A 17,670-nucleotide genomic window follows, 5' to 3' on the forward strand; every position below is an offset into this window, starting at 1 on the left:
CCAGGAGGATAGTAACTAGTTGACAGCTGACAAATGTAGGTTTGAAGTTTAAGCCCTTGCTTAGGTAATGGTAGGTACTAGGAGTTCCTAATGAGCAGAATTGTGAGCAGCACAACTGATGAATTGCATAGATCCTTTGCCGCCATCATCCTGACCACGGCATGGGCGTACATTGTACGCTTTTGTATGGTGATTCCACCACTTGGAGATGTGGAACTTCAGCAACAGCTGATTGTTTCTCTGCAACCCAGTCATGATGGATAATAAGGAAATGTTGTTTCCTCATCAGCTATATGATAGTGTGGTTGCATTGTGGCAGTCACCTTAATCTAATCATCCAATACCACTTACCAACTGCTTAATCTGATTTAAGTGAGGGACTTTGGCAAAGAGGTGGGTCTGTTGTGAGGCTAACTCTTCCTCCAGAGTACTCTGTGTGACAGGCCAATGTAGGCTGGAGCCATTCCTTCCTGCAAAGGCTTCCCTTTTTTTGTTGCCACAAATCCACCTCACAGCTTGGTCTTGATTTTAGTACCTGGGCCAGAGGAAATCCTTCTGTTGTATGCTTAGGAGTTCTGAACTATGAATGAAAGCTGTCTGGATGCATGTCTTGCACATCACAAGCTTAGCCTGCATTGGGACTTTGCTGTCATTTGAAGAAAGATGAAAGTGTTGTTTCTTGGCATAGTCCCGGAGGACTGTGTCCACGCTGATGTCATCTACTGGGACTCCCAGATACCGATATATGAAACCGCAATTGGGACAGACGCTTCCTGAATCTTCTAATCCTTACCCGAGCCGTGCAAGATCATCATACTGCCTTGTCCACCATATCCGTAATATATCTTTGAAAAACACCAATGGGTTAATTCACCACTGTAAGGAGTCGCACAACACCAGGTTATAGTCCAACAGCTTTATTTGAAATCACAAGCTTTCGGAGCTTTGCTCCTTTGTCAGGTGAAGTGAAAGCTTGTGATTTCAAATAAAGCTGTTGGACTATAACCTGGTGTTGTGCGATTCCTTACATTTGTCCACCCCAGTCCATCACCGGCATCTCCACATCATTAATTCACTGTGACCACCCCCTTCTGGATAACTGCTAGCTCTTTAACAAGTTCTGCCTTTCAAGCTGTTGACACACAAGATCTGTTGTTTTAAATGATTAACTTAAGAGCATCCTACTTTCTTTTTAAATATTCATATATAGGATGTCATTTACATATTGTCAAGCTCCTCTGCTCCCATTCCTGCAGTTTTGATATCTGATTTGGAAAATTTTGTTTCTTTTCCTCAGTAAAGATGGATGTAAAGTAGCTAATAATTCACTTTATTCCTAAATGTCAGTTTTTCTGAGTCGTTTTTAAAGAGTGGCCACAACTTTCTTTTTGTCCGTACACATTTATTTTAAAAGCCCTTTTTGTTACTTTAAATATTCTTGCAGTGTTTCTCTTGATTTTTCAAGTTTTAAAACTGCTCATTTGTAATTTAGCCAGTTCTCATATCTACTAGATTATTTTAAAAACATTCTACTTATGCCTAATACTTCTCTTCACATTCCTACTTAACCATATTACCATCTGTTGTCCTTCAATTTGTTTTGACTTCGCCAAAATGTATTTGAATGGCATATTTTCCAATCATGGCTTAAATACTTCTTGCTTTTCTGCTGTTGATTTCCAAAGCAATATTATGTTCAGTTAATCTTGTTTTTTTTAAAAAAAACTCATTTAATTTTTTGTTGTGTTTTTATTACATATCTTCAAGACTTTTTCAATTCTAATAACAGGATGGATTCTAAATATGCCATACTAATGCATTTTAAAAAAAGGCTTCTGATTTTCTGTTTTTTTTTGAAAGAAAATAATTCTGGTTAGATCACTAAATGAAATTGGATGTGATCAATAAATGTGCCTTTTCAGGTTGAAACAAAATGCTTGTAATCAGAACATTTTTGGTTTAATCAGCAAAACATCTTTTGAAACACATACAATACTTCAAATAAATGCTGACAGCAGTCTTCACAATGTATAATATTAAATAGGAACAGGAATAGGCCCCTCGAGCCTGTTCTGCCATTCAATTAGATCATGGCTGAAATATCAGTTGGCAGTTCTAATGAAAGAAAAAATTCTCAGCATATCATTTTGCTTATCAATGTGATTAGTTGCTCATAGGTTTCTCCAAACATTGGATTATTGTCCATGTAAGGAATTGTGCGTGCCTTTTCTTCCTCCCTCTCCAACACCTTTGACAAGTACAGTTCAGTGACTAACCAGGGCTGAAGGGTGAATTTTAAAACTTCTGAGCTAGTTGCGTAGGTTGAAAACAGACGGCATGCGAACAGGGTAGTACAGTTTGTTGGTCCGTTGTCCTTTCGAGTCTGAGACCTGGGTTTGAATCTAGCCCTGACTGATGGCCTGAAAGCCTATAAGGGTCTTAACATGAAATAGAGATGGTGTAATGAGCACAAAAGTATGCATAATGCCATGCAGCTCTGGCATTTAACCATAAATAGGGCTGGTGGGGAAAGTAGAAAAAAGAATCACCTTGGTTTAGTAGATGTGCTCTTCTGAAGTGGTAGTTAAGGCACATTGGAGAAAGATTTTTACTGTTCACTATTTGCAGTTAAATTGTTAACCCAGTATAAAGGGAACATTTATGATTTTGTATAGCAAACAGGATAAATCTTTTCCCATTGTTTGGGAAGAGTAGAAAAGGCTGCATTCTACATTTGATCTGAGCAATATTTCCCCAACACTGATGTCCTTTACCCCCAATAGACATGAATATTCAAAAGTAAACAAATACATATTAGTAAAAATAAAACTGAAAGCAAACAAATTTGTACCTCTGAGGAAGCATTTTGCTTCTGCTTAATAGCTTTATCGGCAACCCCGCTGAGAACAGGACCGCACTAGCATAAGCCCATGTCCTACCATTAAAGCTAAATAGTCACACAATTAAACAGTTCTGTCGGAGGTGACAAGATAAACGAAAAGTACAAGTGACAGGATAATCTCGGAATAGCCATTCCACTTTGAAGTGGCTCTAAATGTGGTTAACATTAATATTCCTGTGTGTGTTGTGTTGGAATAGATGTCAGAAAGCTAATTACAGCATGAAGACACCCTTATATCAGCATGAGGTTCCCTATTCCACTAAACTACAGGCAACAATCATTGCAACAGAAGAAAAAAATCATCCGTTTCAACGTCCACATGCAAATCCATTAGAGGGGGAAGCATCTGAGCGTATTGCCCCTTTAAGAAATTCTATTCCTATATGATATGGGGACTTTCCCCCCTCCCCCCCCCCCCCCCCCCCCTGCTGTTGTATATAGAACTGTCCAACTGTCTGGACTGCACCATACATTCTTTTTCTCTTTCATTGTATCTGTCATGCAGTCTTCCTCACCAGAAAGTATATAGGGCACGATTTTAACATTGAAAAAATGGGGGGGGGGGGGTGATATTCAAAATCGCAACCATTTCAGACCTGCCTCCAACTTGCCCATTTCCGGTTTTCACTGGGGTGGGTGACCAACCCGCTCCCAGGAGGCAGGTTGGTCACTTAAACCTTTCAAGGAGGCTGTGGGCCTCCTTGTGTTGGCAGATTTTGCGATTACAGCCCCTGGGGGCCAGGATTCCCAGGCCTTCCCCTTCACGCCACGTGAGAGGAGGTGAGATGGCCTGAAACTGCAGGTAAACGCCTTTCTGGCACAGATGGTGGACCTGGAGGAGCAGGAGTGCTCCCCCCAGACCCAACAAGCCTATCTGCAACAACCACCACCCCACCCCAAAAACGATCGCAGACCTCCACCTCCACGATGACCCTCCACCCCCCACCCCCCCCCCCCCCCCCCCAAATGATCACAGACCCCCGTGATGATTTCCAATCCCATCCCCCGACTGACCCCCGATTTCCCTTCTCCAAATGATCACTGACTCCCCGTGATGATTTCCAATCCCACCCTCAGATTCCGCCCCCCCTGCCGGCGCGCGCCCCCTTCCCCCTAATCCATACCATCAAAGACTTACCTGAACACGTCTTCACCCTGGCTGCTCTCCTGTCCGACTGAGGCCAGCCTGTCAATCAGGCTGGTCAGTCGGACGGCAAACCGACCCAAAAAAAGACGTCCTTACGTCAAAATCGTACGGATGTCCTGGAAACCCGTACTTCCGGATTTCACATCTGCAATTTGACCCCCCCACCCTGCCCTCTTCCTGGCTCGGGGTCAAAATCATGCCAATAATCTCTGGTTATCTTTTTTTTTTTAAAATGCAAGTTCAGAGCCACTTCCCACAATCCAGACCAGCTAGAGAGGGCTTCCCTTGGAGCTTTCTTTGTCACGACATCTATAAAGTTTATTATGCTGTTTTAGGGATCAATCTGGTTCTGTCAGTCCTACCTTGGCCATCAGCAAATTTCAGAATCTGAATTAAAGATCCTGGATTATTCCCAATTTATGGAGCATCTGTTTACACCATCTTCTATCATCATACGACTTCTGAAAGTATGAAGCCATCTCAACTCAGAACCAAGACTCATTGTAATGTATCGACCTGCACCAGGTGCGAGTAGCCTAATTTGAACCCTCGAGCAACCTGTGGACAGCAACGGCAACGTAATTAACATATCTACCGATGCACAGGTAGGCGTATCAGGTACACCCGTTAGAAGTAACAATCGATTGTAGCATAGATTATTTCGCGTCATTTACAAATAAATCCCATCGCCAGACCGACTGCTTTCTGCTGCACACTGAAGTATACAGTCCACCCTACGTTAAGCTATATGTTTCATCAGAGCATCCAAATATCCAACAGCTTGTCAGCCTTAGCTGAGTGGTAGCATTCTCACCTCTGAGTCAGAAGCTCATGGGTTCAATCCCCACTCCAGATACTTGGGCACATAACCTAGGCTGACAATTCAGTGCATGTTTGAGAGTGCCGTCTTCCGGATGAAATGTTAAACTGAGGCCCCATCTGCCCTCAAGTGTACGTAAAAGATCCAAAGAAAAGCAGGAGAGTTTTCCCCGCTGTTCTGGAAAACATTTATTCCTTAACAAACAACCACTATGAGAGATAATCTGATAATTTATCTAATTTATGATTGTGGGACCTTGCTCTGTGCAAATTGGCTGCTGTGTTTCTCCACATACTGTGACTAAACTTCAAAAGTACTTAATTGGTTGAGAAGTGAGAACTGACATCAAGGCAGCATTTGACCGAGTATGGCACCAAGGAGCCCTCGTAAAATTGATGTCAACGGGAATCGGGGAAAACTCTCCAGTGGCTGGAGTCGTACCTAGCACAAAGGAAGATGGTAGTGGTTGTTGGAAGCCAATCATCTTAGCCCCAGGACATTGCTGCAGGAGTTCCTCAGGGCAGTGTCCTAGGCCGAACCATCTTCAGCTGCTTCATCAATGACCTTCCCTCCATCATAAGGTCAGAAATGGGGATGTTCGCTGATGATTGCACAGTGTTCAGTTCCTTTCGCAACCCCTCAAATAATGAAGCCCGAGCCCGCATGCAGCAAGACCTGGACAACATCCAGGCTTGGGCTTATAAGTGGCAAATAACATTCGCATCAGGCAATGACCATCTCCAACAAGGGAGAGTCTAACCACCTCTCCTTGACATTCAACGGCATTACCATCGCCGAATCCCCCACTATCAACATCCTGGGGGTCACCATTGACCAGAAACTTAACTGGACCTGTCAGATAAATACTGTGGCTACGAGAGCAGGTCAGAGGCTGGGTATTTTGCAGCGAGTGACTCACCTCCTGACTCCCTAAAGCCTTTCCACCATCTACAAGGCACAAGTCAGGACTGTGATGGAATACTCTCCACTTGCCTGGATGAGTGCAGCTCCAACAACACTCAAGAAGCTCGACACCATCCAGGACAAAGCAGCCCGCTTGATTGGCACCCCATCCACCACCCTAAACATTCACTCCCTTCACCACCGGCGCACTGTGGCTGCAGTGTGTACCATCTACAGGATGCACTGCAGCAACTCGCTAAGGCTTCTTCGACAGCACCTCCCAAATCCGCGACATCTACCACCTAGAAGGACAAGAGCAGCAGGCACATGGGAACAACACCACCTGCACGTTCCCCTCCAAGTCACACACCATCCCAACTTGGAAATATATCGCCGTTCCTTCATCGTCGCTGGGTCAAAATCCTGGAACTCCCTTCCTAACAGCACTGTGGGAGAACTGTCACCACACGGACTGCAGCGATTCAAGAAGGCGGCTCACCACCACCTTCTCAAGGGCAATTAGGGATGGGCAATAAATGCCGGCCTCGCCAGCGACGCTCACATCCCATAAACAAATAAAAATAAAAGTGCTTTGGAACGTTTTGAGGTCCTGAAAGGTGCTATTATAAATGCAAGTTTGTTCTTTTTCTTAAGTTTGAAAGCTGAGAATATGGGCTACTAAGTTCACTGACTACTCAAAAACTATTGAATGTGAGTTTGGTGTGTGTGTTTAAGTGTCAAAAAGGGCTTTTCCATTATTTATTCAACCATAGGAGACCTCTGTGTACATTCTCTGGTTGGAGGCAGATCCATAACATGGAGTTCCATTGTTCTGTGCATGCACAAACTGGTTTGGTTTTCATTTTAACAGAGAAATTACTTGAATATTTTGACGTCCTCCCTGTAGCGCATGGTGCCAAGGAGACTCTAGAATCACATTTTAAATGATTTAGAAATAGTAGTCGGCAGGCTGAGACTTCACGGGTTGGGACTTGATGCTATTATCTATGATGCAAGAATGCAGAAACATGGATCCAACTTTGCACGTTTTTCAGGATAGAACAGGAGGCATCTAATTTGATGGAAGCTCACGACGCACAAACATAGGTCTGAGATGGAGCCAGAACTTTGGATGTCACCTCCTTTATGCTTGAGAGTGCTGTTTACAGTGGAGGGATCAGTCGACTGCACTGATTCAATGTAAAGGTGTTAAATATTCTAAGGGGATGTCCAGAAGCACTGGCAGCAGTTGTATAAACAGTAGTTATGGAAATAGTACTTTTCTGAGTTGTCCAGTTTTTCAGCCCTAACTCTCTGGCATTGCAGAAGTTCACTTTTCTCCATGGTTAAAATGCATGCTGCTACTTTGTGGATATGGGCTTCAAACTTGCTGAATCCGGCCTCATAGAATGCTATGGACTCCTGTGCCATTAATTCAGCCCTAAATTCTAGCAATGTCTTTTTTTTTATTATTCGTTCACGGGATGTGGGCGTCGCTGACGAGGCCAGCATTTATTGCCCATCCCTAATTGCCCTCGAGAAGGTGGTGGTGAGCCGCCTTCTTGAACCGCTGCAGTCCGTGTGGTGACGGTTCTCCCACAGTGCTGTTAGGAAGGGAGTTCCAGGATTTTGACCCAGCGACAATGAAGGAACGGCGATATATTTCCAAGTCGGGATGGTGTGTGACTTGGAGGGGAACGTGCAGGTGGTGTTGTTCCCATGCGCCTGCTGCCCTTGTCCTTCTAGGTGGTGATCTCGACTCTAAAACTCTCTTCTTTATCCAGAAGGACGGACCTATCCAATGTAGGATATGGTTACACAGGAGTACTTACCACCTCCAATCCAATGGTTCTGCCTAATGTGTATATACAGGGTGGTTTGTTGGATATTGCCTTGTTTTCCTGGAACCTGTCTTGTTAGGCTGTATGTATATAGGAGAAATTAATTGTAGATGAGACAGTAAGAATTGGTGTACAGCAAAAGATCTTATTCAGTGATGTCAGACATTTAAAGCATATTGAGCCTGATCTGCTTGAAATGAACTCCCTTCTGGGTTTACTGTAGCAATCACTGCAAAACCTGCAAACATTACAAATGGGCACAGTAGGGACAGTCATAGAGGAGCTACTATCAATGAAACCATCTGGGATATTTAATTTCTTGTTTCCCCATAAACATAATCATTAATTTCAATAGATGGAATTATTGCTTTATCAAACAGGGAACATATTAGATTCTGGAATTTTTTTTTTAAATGGTTGTTTTACTTGCAAGGTTAACTGGTATATGCACCTTTTACCTTGATTAAATGTTTTCAAACAGCAACTACTGTTGCTTGAAGAAATTGAAACGTATGCCCTACGTATAGGTAACATTGATATAAGTATGACTTTGCGCATATATCTGGTTCAACCCTTAGTGCGCAAGTGCTTGATAGCTATTTTGGAGTTTCTCTGTCAGATCCTGCTTGGTTCTGCACCGATTATGTCACAGAAGACCTGCAGCACAATGATATCCTAGCTCCCAAGGGAATAACTGACCGCACATTGCCGATCCATCACCTTAAAGGTATCGGCAGATCAACTGTGATCCACCTTTTCTTGTCAACTAGTGGCAGCTAAATCTCTTAGAGGGAGGATGTTTCTTGGAAATCTCTTAAAGGTAGCTGGTTATTTCCTGAAAATAACAGTCTGCTGTCTGCACGGAGATCAGACATCGCACACATAAAACACAGATGCAGATCCCATCCCTATGTTTACACACTGATGAGTTATGTTAATTGTAAACAATTTTACAACACCAAGTTATAGTCCAACAAATTTATTTAAAATTCCACAAGCTTTCGGAGGCTTCCTCCTTCCTCAGGTGAACGGTATGGAAATGACATTTTCGAATCCTTCGCATTTGAAAATCACAGAACAATGCCTGGTGATTACTGCCCGTTGCCAAGGCAATCACAGTGAGCAGACAGAAAGGTGTCACCTAAAAAGGCCACCGAATATACAAACCCCCAAAAAAAAAAGAGAGAGAAGGAAGACAGTCAATGACCCGTTATATTAAAAACAGATAACATTTGTTCGCTGGTGGGGTTACGTGTAGTGTGACATGAACCCAAGATCCCGGTTGAGGCCGTCCTCATGGGTGCGGAACTTGGCTATCAATTTCTGCTCGACGATTTTGCGTTGTCGTGTGTCTCGAAGGCCGCCTTGGAGTATGCTTACCCGAAGGTCGGTGGCTGAATGTCCATGACTGCTGAAGTGTTCCCGACAGGGAGAGAACCCTCCTGTTTGGCGATTGTTGCGCGGTGTCCGTTCATCCGTTGTCGCAGCGTCTGCATGGTCTCGCCAATGTACCATACTCTGGGGCATCCTTTCCTGCAATGTATGAGGTAGACAACGTTGGCCGAGTCACAGGAGTATGAACCATGCACCTGGTGGGTGGTGTCCTCTCGTGTGATGGTGGTATCTGTGTCGATGATCTGGCATGTCTTGCAGAGGTTACCGCGGCAGGGTTGTGTGGTGTCGTGGACGCTGTTCTCCTGAATGCTGGGTAATTTGCTGCGAACGATGGTTTGTTTGAGGTTGGGTGGCTGTTTAAAGGCGAGTAGTGGAGGTGTGGGGATGGACTTAGCGAGGTGTTCGTCATCATTGATGACATGTTGAAGGCTGCGGAGAACATGGCGTAGTTTCTCCGCTCCGGGGAAGTACTGGACGACAAAGGGTACTCTGTTGGTTGCGTCCCGTGTTAGTCTTCTGAGGAGGTCTATGCGATTTTTTGCTGTGGCCTGTCGGAACTGTCGATCGATGAGTCGAGCATCATATCCCGTTCCTACTAGGGCGTCTTTCAGCGTCTGTAGGTGTCCATCGCGTTCCTCCTCGTCTGAGCAGACCCTGTGTATTCGCAGGGCCTGTCCATAGGGGATGGCCTCTTTGACGTGGTTAGGGTGGAAGCTGGAAAAGTGGAGCATCGTGAGGTTGTCCGTGGGCTTGCGGTAGAGTGAGGTGCTGAGGTGCCCGTCTTTGATGGAGATTCGTGTGTCCAAGAAAGAAACTGATTCTGAGGAGTAGTCCATGGTGAGCTTGATGGTGGGATGGAACTTGTTGATGTTATCGTGTAGTCTCTTTAGTGATTCCTCACCGTGGTAAGCATACTCCAAGGCGGCCTTCGAGACACACGACAACGCAAAATCGTCGAGCAGAAATTGATAGCCAAGTTCCGCACCCATGAGGACGGCCTCAACCGGGATCTTGGGTTCATGTCACACTACACGTAACCCCACCAGTGAACAAATGTTATCTGTTTTTAATATAACGGGTCATTGACTGTCTTCCTTCTCTCTTTTTTTGGGGGTTTGTATATTCGGTGGCCTTTTAGGTGACACCTTTCTGTCTGCTCGCTGTGATTGCCTTGGCAACGGGCAGTAATCACCAGGCATTGTTCTGTGATTTTCAAATGCGAAGGATTCGAAAATGTCATTTCCATACCGTTCACCTGAGGAAGGAGGAAGCCTCCGAAAGCTTGTGGAATTTAAAATAAATTTGTTGGACTATAACTTGGTGTTGTAAAATTGTTTACAATTGTCAACCCCAGTCCATCACCGGCATCTCCACAGCAGAGTTATGTTAAAACAGTGAATAAAGGTTGCACACTATTAAATCCCACATCCTCCAATCTGCACGCCAGATCTCACCAATCTGCCGACCTGAGTTCCCTGCTGACGCACTGGAGACCTTGGTCTTTTGTGGATTCTGTACATAATCGTTCTTTCCATATTAAGAGACATAAAGAGTTATTGAACAATTAATCACATTTTGTACTTCATTTTCTTTTGTGTTTTTGGCTTCTGTTGCAGCAGTACTTAACACTAATGTGTTTACATATTTTAGTATTAATTGTTTTGCTGAGATTTAAATGAATGAGAAAGTTATTTCGGTAGTTGTAGCAGATTACTTTCATCACATTGAACAGACCAAACTAAAGCAGCATTAATATTACTGTGTTATGCACATACTCCTGGATTTTGGGAAATTTTTCTATTTTAAAACAAATTAGGCAAAATATAAATCACTGATTTTGAAAAGGACTTGTGTGCAATGCCTGGGCAGTGACATGCAACTTTGGGCATTTACACTTTCCTGACATGCCGATGGCAGCACTGCTTAGTCCCTGTCCAAGGACTCCCTAAGATTCCAGTTAGAGCATGTCCAGTTTCATGAGCTACTTTCTTAAATATCTTAGGATGCAAATGTCTGGATCCAGGGCCATGGATTCTGTCAATTATCAATTATGTCAGTTTTTCTTTGAATCTTATCACCTTGCCCTAAAAAGTCTATCCCAAAAGTAGATCATGAAATTTCTTATATGGACGCAAAAGTAAAGAATTAATTTAGGATACTTGATTAACCTTGATCACTTGATATAATATTTCTTTTGGGGTCCCACTGTTTCCCTGTCCGTTTGCTATGAATATATTTATAAAAGCATTTCTCTGTGCGTTCTGTACTCATTATTTCAGCTATCCTAACCTTATTCTGATACTCAACCTTGTTCTCTTGGTCTACGCATAGCTTTATATTTGGGGTAAACTCTTTGGGGGAAAAATTGGATAGGGGCTGTTTTTGGGTGCAGGTAGAGAGATGTACTATTACCCCATGCCCAATGACCCCTGCGCAGGCAGGATGCAAGTTTCGGCCCACCTGAGGACTCTTAATCAGCATTCCATGCCTTGCACGTGGAATCAGTGCAGTTTGCACTTCCCACCACCAGGGGGCGTTAAATCTCTTAAAGGGAGGGTGTTTCTTGGAAATCTCTTAAAGGTAGCTGGTACCTGTTATTTGCTGAAAATAACAGTCTACTGTCTGCACGGAGTCTGAATGCAGATCACACATCGCACACATAAAACACAGATGCAGATCCCATCTCTGTGTTTACACACTGATGAGTTATGTTAAAACATTGAATAAAGGTTGCACATTATTAAATCCCACATCCTCCAATCTGCCGATCTGAGTTCCCTGCTGACTCACTGCAGACCTAGGTGCAAGAGGTGGACAGAAGGAGAGACATCCTGCATCCGAGGGGGTGGGCGGCAGCAAGTGGCCCTCCAGACATATAATCCAAAAGGCAGTGGGAGGCAGCGGGGGACGAAGTCAATGCCAGGAGCACAGCATCATGGACATGGATGCAGTGCAGGAAGAAGTTCAATGCTTTGACGTGAGTGGTCAAGGCGAGTGAGGTCAACTGTCAAGTGGTGTCTCATACCATGCACCACACACCACACCCCCCATCACCCACATACCAACAAACTCTTTCCATCAGTACTCAACCCTTCCAATCAGATGCTCCCACTCACCCTTACACATTACCACTGTTGCCAGCTGCCCACCCACAAATCACAGGCCGCACACACTGGCAGCTATTCAACCATGACAGGCACATCACCCAGACACACGTCCCGCTTTCTTGCAGGAGAAGGTGGCATATATCAGGAGGCAGCAAGTGGCTGTGGCATTTAGCCCCTCGAACTTGTTCCTCCATTCAGTGAGATCATGGTTGACCTGTGACTAACTCCATATACCCGCCTTAGCCCCATATCACTTAATACTCTTGGTTCACAGAAATCTATCAATCTTAGATTTAACATTCACAAGTGAGCTAGCATCAACTGCCATCTGCAGAAAAGCGTTCCAAATGTCTCCCACCCTTTGCGTGTAGAAGCATTTCTTAACTTCACTCCTGCACGTTATGGCTCTAAATGTTAGGCTACGTCCCCATGTCCTAGAATTCAAGTCTAGGAGACCTCAAAAAAAGTTACAAATGTCTCAGCAGCCAGAAGCAACAATCCAGCCACTAACCTGTAAATCCTGCATGGCCCCTTTAAATAGTGTGGTGGGGGGTCCTACAGGCACTCTAAGACACGTTCAGACGGTCAGGATTAAGACTGTGCATTGAGTTGAGCGTTAGACACCATTTTGGAACTTATCACTTTAAATCAGTGTTGCACACTGAAGCCATTTTCTCCCAACTTTACACAATTCCAGCGTTCGTTATCTGCGCCTGCGCTAACTCCTATACCAAGATGGCGTCTGGCGCACATCACGCTGGAAATGTGCGTGCGCATCCAAGACGCCACCTTGGATGTCGGAGAGGCTGTGTAGTGCTGAAACAATGGGCGTTATACGGCCCAATTTAACGCCCTTTGTCCTTAACTGCCTGCACCATTTCCTTTGTCACTCACTTCTGTTTCCTTTTTCATTACTGAGCTGCTTTCCAAGTGGTGTATAGGTACTTTGTATTGACAGTAATGTATTCCTGAAAGTGTTCCACTTTTCTTTATTCCTCCCATTTTAACAGTCTGCCCCAGTCTACCTGCCTCAGTTTGCTCTTCATTCCCTCAAAAGTCTGCTTTCTGAGATTCAGGAGTTTGTGTAATAATCTTCACTTAACATAAGATTGACGTTAAACTCCACCACATTGAAATTCCCACTCGCTCTTTCTCTCTTTAGCCTGCTTTAGCATCGCTTGTTTATTACACAGTATCAAGTCTAATGCCTATTTTTTTCTATGTTTGGTTCCTTCCTTCCTTCTCCTCCCTTCTTCCTTTTTCAATTATTGGTCCCATGTGGAAACGAAATTAGGTAGGGGAGAGCAGACCCCCGAAGAGCTGAAAGCTCAGCTGTGGAAAACACAAAAGTAAAATCAATTAAAGCAGTTTTTTTAATAGGGTAGTCTTTGGGAAGCGGGTATATGTGAGCACTCCCTGGTAGAACCAGCTTTTAGATTGCAGTCAGTAATAGAGAGCATTACCGTGAAGCATAAAGTATACCAGAAGTCAAACAGTTTAAACCATCTGTTCTTCAGACTGACGTCTAGTATAAAGGGTCTTGAGAGGTTTAACTACATTAAAGACGCTATATAAATGCAAGTTGTTGTTGTCTTGAAGCTTGGATCTCACTGGTGTCTTGACTTTGTAGCAAAACTCTGCGTTCAAGTAATGAAAGTGAAATATTTCATTTCCTCAAAACTTTAAAAGGGAGAAGAATACAAATTCTTTTCTATTGCTGTTTCTGATCAATTATTTATTTATTTATCAGTTTGTAAATCATTGCCATACGACCCATTTAACCCAAAACTATGTGTGCAAACATATGTTTAATAACTGGCATCTTAAGAATTATTTATTCCTTATTTCAAACCTTTTAAAGCCTATTTTTATTCAAAAGTGAGTGTTCTTCTGACATACACTGATGTTTTTAGTTGGAATGTTAAATCCAACTGAGCATTAAAAACTGCTAACTTTTTAAGCTTTGGTCAAGATTTTGTATTCATGTGCTAAGCTTGCAGGAGGTGTTCCGCACAATGGGAGAGAATGGAGTGCAATTTGCTGCAGTGACTTTCTGTACCCAGATCAGAACTGTGTCTGGATCTGGTTTGTGTTCATCTTGAGTCAACTATTCTTACAGTAGAATTACAGAATGCATTATCTGGAGTACAATCCAGGAACCTGTTAAAAGACTGATAGCTGGGAAACACTGTTCCCTTTTTGTTTTTAAAATTTTGTGTGCATTAACATGAGGGATGGCAGTGCTGGAGAGTGAGACATTTTTCAATTTTAGGCACCCACTGTTGGCTGCAAGCACTCCAGGACACCTGCATCATGATTAGATGCATGATAATGCTTCTGCTTAACCACTGCCTTTATAAGCAGGCAGGATGCAAGCATTACTGGGGCGCACCAGTGTGAATTTTTCAATTTCCCTTATGAACTATCTTCATTGCCTCTTTCACTGAGATGGCCAATTTGTGTCAAGTTTGGTACAGTTTTGTGCTGTTTACCTACTTATCCCTGACATTTGGGATTGCAAATGAGATTAGAGCAGGGGATCCATGTAGTTAGCGGTGTGTTGGGTGCCGGTGCTCCTGTGGCCCTTTTTGACAAAAACTATCAAATCGTGATGCCTTTGACAAACGTGCTCCCCAGTAATGCTTGCTTCCTGCCTGTTTTGAATGGAATTCTCAGACAAAAAGTTACAAGCTTTTTTCATGGCTTTAGTGCACCACCTGGTCTATAAGGGTTCCAATTTAGATCTGTGGTCTGGATTAAGTTCGCTGATTTTAGCTGCAGCAGCAGTGGGGAATATTAATGTAGGTCTCAGTGCCTTGGGCTAGAGAGGGGGAAAAATCAGCTAGGTTTCACAGTCCTGAACACTATCCACTGATTTAGTGCATGTAAATGTAAGGGCAAAATGGGATTCACTTGTGATACTGGCCGATAACAACTATCTAGGCTTCTGTGTGAAGGATAGCTACTTAGGCAAGTTTTTGAAGAGCTTCTGGCATCCATGGAAGTATGTCCAAGTGCAAGTCTGTGCCTTCAGCTGAGATGGGGAAAAGTGGGTCGAAAATGGGGAGGAAGAAGTTATGCAACATGGAAAAGCATGAGGAAAATTTCAAATAATAGATGTTGTGTTGGTGACAAGAGGGCCCACAGGATATTAATTACAGTTCTAGCTCAGATTACGGTGTGTTGTAAATCGACACACAATGTTGCAGGATTGAGGTGATTGTTCTGCACTAACAGAACTGCATAAAGAATTACCCACAGTAAATTAAATATTGGAAGTTGCAATAAATGTTCTGAAAAATAAAACCATTAAGCAGCATTCCATAGAATCATACAGTTTTACAGCGCAGAAGGAGGCCATTCGACCCATTGTGCCTGTGCTGGCTTTCTTAAAAGAACTATCCACTTAGTCCCATTCCTCATACCCTTTCCATTTTTCAAATATTTAACCACTTCCTTTTTAGAAGCAATTATTATAGATTATGCTTCCAGCACTCTCTGGTGGGGCATTACATGCAGCCACACTCCCCTTTTGTGCCATGTGCCATAATTTTATCAACAAGCCTCATATGTGGCACCTTACCAAAAGCCTTTTGAAAATCCACACGCAGAACATCATTAGAGACAGAGTTAAGTATGTACACAGCACAAAACCACACATAACTTGACACAAATTGCTCATCTCAGTGAAGAAGACAATGAAGGCATTTCCTTATTAATACACTCCATTATTTTGTCAAAGACATCTATTAAATTTGTCAGACACAACTTATCTTTTACAAATCTGTATCAACTGTCCTTAATAAATCCATGTCCTTCTAGGTGAGTATTTCATCCTGTACTATGACCTCTAGAAGCTTGCCCGCCACCAGTGTTAGGTTGACTGGTCTGTAGTTACTTGGTTTATCCCATAACCTCTTTTTTGAACAGAGGAGTTATATTGGCAACCCTCCAGTTCCCTGACTTCCATATCCAAGGTTGTTTGAAGATTGTGGTAAGAGCCTCTGCTATTTCCTCTGTGACTTGTGCATGCAAGTCACAGAGGAATGATGCCTTGGTTTAAAAGAGAGTAGAGTCTGCCTGTCTCCCAAACTAAGATTGTATTGTTTAAAATACTTGAAGATACCGTAGTCCATAGTTTTCCCCTGTTCGAGTGCACAATGGTTCTTGGTGGTGGGAGCTGGGGCGAGAGAAAGAGAGAGGACACAAAATTACCCAGTGGTCTGTGTTTGGTGTATAGACATACTGCACTATGAAATAATTGGGTGAGATTTTAGTGACTTGTATAATGGCAGATATCAGCCAGTATGTTGCATGTGTTTAACGCTTAACGTAGGATTACATTTGTGATACAATCATCACAAAATCACTGGCATTTAACCTGCGGTGAGTAACTGGGAAATAATACTCTGTATATTTTTACATTTGGGGCAGTGCTGCATGATTGTGCTTTTAAATTGAAAACCCGCTACCTTTTCCCATTTTTTTGCCAGAAAAATAAGAATACTGTATTAAAAAACATAAATGTTTGTCTTTGTACAGTTTTTTTAAATGGCTGCACACTACCTGATCCTGTATCAGTCACTATAGTTAATGTGTGTGATTTTGTTACACAATGCTGCCAGAATACTTCCACTTCACAGACTTAATGTTTTGCAACCTAGCAGAAAAGATTAACATAATGTAATATTGATTGCTCTGGAGAGTAGTGGTATCCTTCAGAGACTCATTCTGAAATCTTTACACAAATATAATTTTAATGCAAGATTAATCAAAACATCTAATCAAATATCAGGAGACCTTTTAGTGAGCAGGATTGTTTCCAAGGCTGAAATAGTGAGAGTGCGGGAGACAATTATCCTGGGTTACTTGATATTTATAGCAGTATTACTTGCTTCTAATAGGCTTCCAGATGTTTCAGTCTTCACTGTAGGCTTGAAACCCATATAATTATAACCATTTGTCATTGTCATAATGCCTTGATGCAGCTAGGCATATAGGGTGAGTGTATGCACTGAGAAAAGTTCTATTATAGTAAATACTGTCCACCGATGGTTGGAGCAGCATCTGCTCCATTGGCTGTGAAAGCTGCACCAAGCACTGATCACTATTATATTAACCGCAAGTACACGGAAATTTAATACCAGCATGTTCTCAACTTACAAAAGTGATCGTTATGAATGTGCTAGAATTGTCTGAATGATGATTTCCATTTGAAGGTATCGATTAGGAATGAAAATCTAATTGTGAATTTTAATCTAAATATATCTGATATAAAAAAGATTAAACTGCAAAATGTTTAATTTAGAACATAAGAACATAAGAAATAGGAGCAGGAGTAGGCCAATCGGCCCCTCGAGCCTGCTCCGCCATTCAATAAGATCATGGCTGATCTGATCCTAACCTCAAAGTTTATACTGTGAATTTATAGGGCGAATCTAAGAAGGATTGTAATTGGTAGGGAATTTGTTGTTTGCTGTATTGGAGAGGTGCGTTTTCGGTCATGTTCCAGAGAGTAATAGAAAAATGAGCTGTAACTAAGCAAGAAAAGGAAA

General features: G+C 42.8%; 1 protein-coding gene across 1 annotated transcript in view; it reads left to right on the plus strand.

Annotated features, from left to right (window-relative positions):
* The window catches only part of LOC137321283 (E3 ubiquitin-protein ligase UHRF1-like), a 140,571-nt gene that overhangs the window by 93,554 nt on the left and 29,347 nt on the right, over positions 1-17,670 (plus strand). The window lies entirely within an intron of this gene.

Source organism: Heptranchias perlo, chromosome 4, assembly GCF_035084215.1.
Source record: "Heptranchias perlo isolate sHepPer1 chromosome 4, sHepPer1.hap1, whole genome shotgun sequence".
NCBI classification, from domain to species: domain Eukaryota; kingdom Metazoa; phylum Chordata; class Chondrichthyes; order Hexanchiformes; family Hexanchidae; genus Heptranchias; species Heptranchias perlo.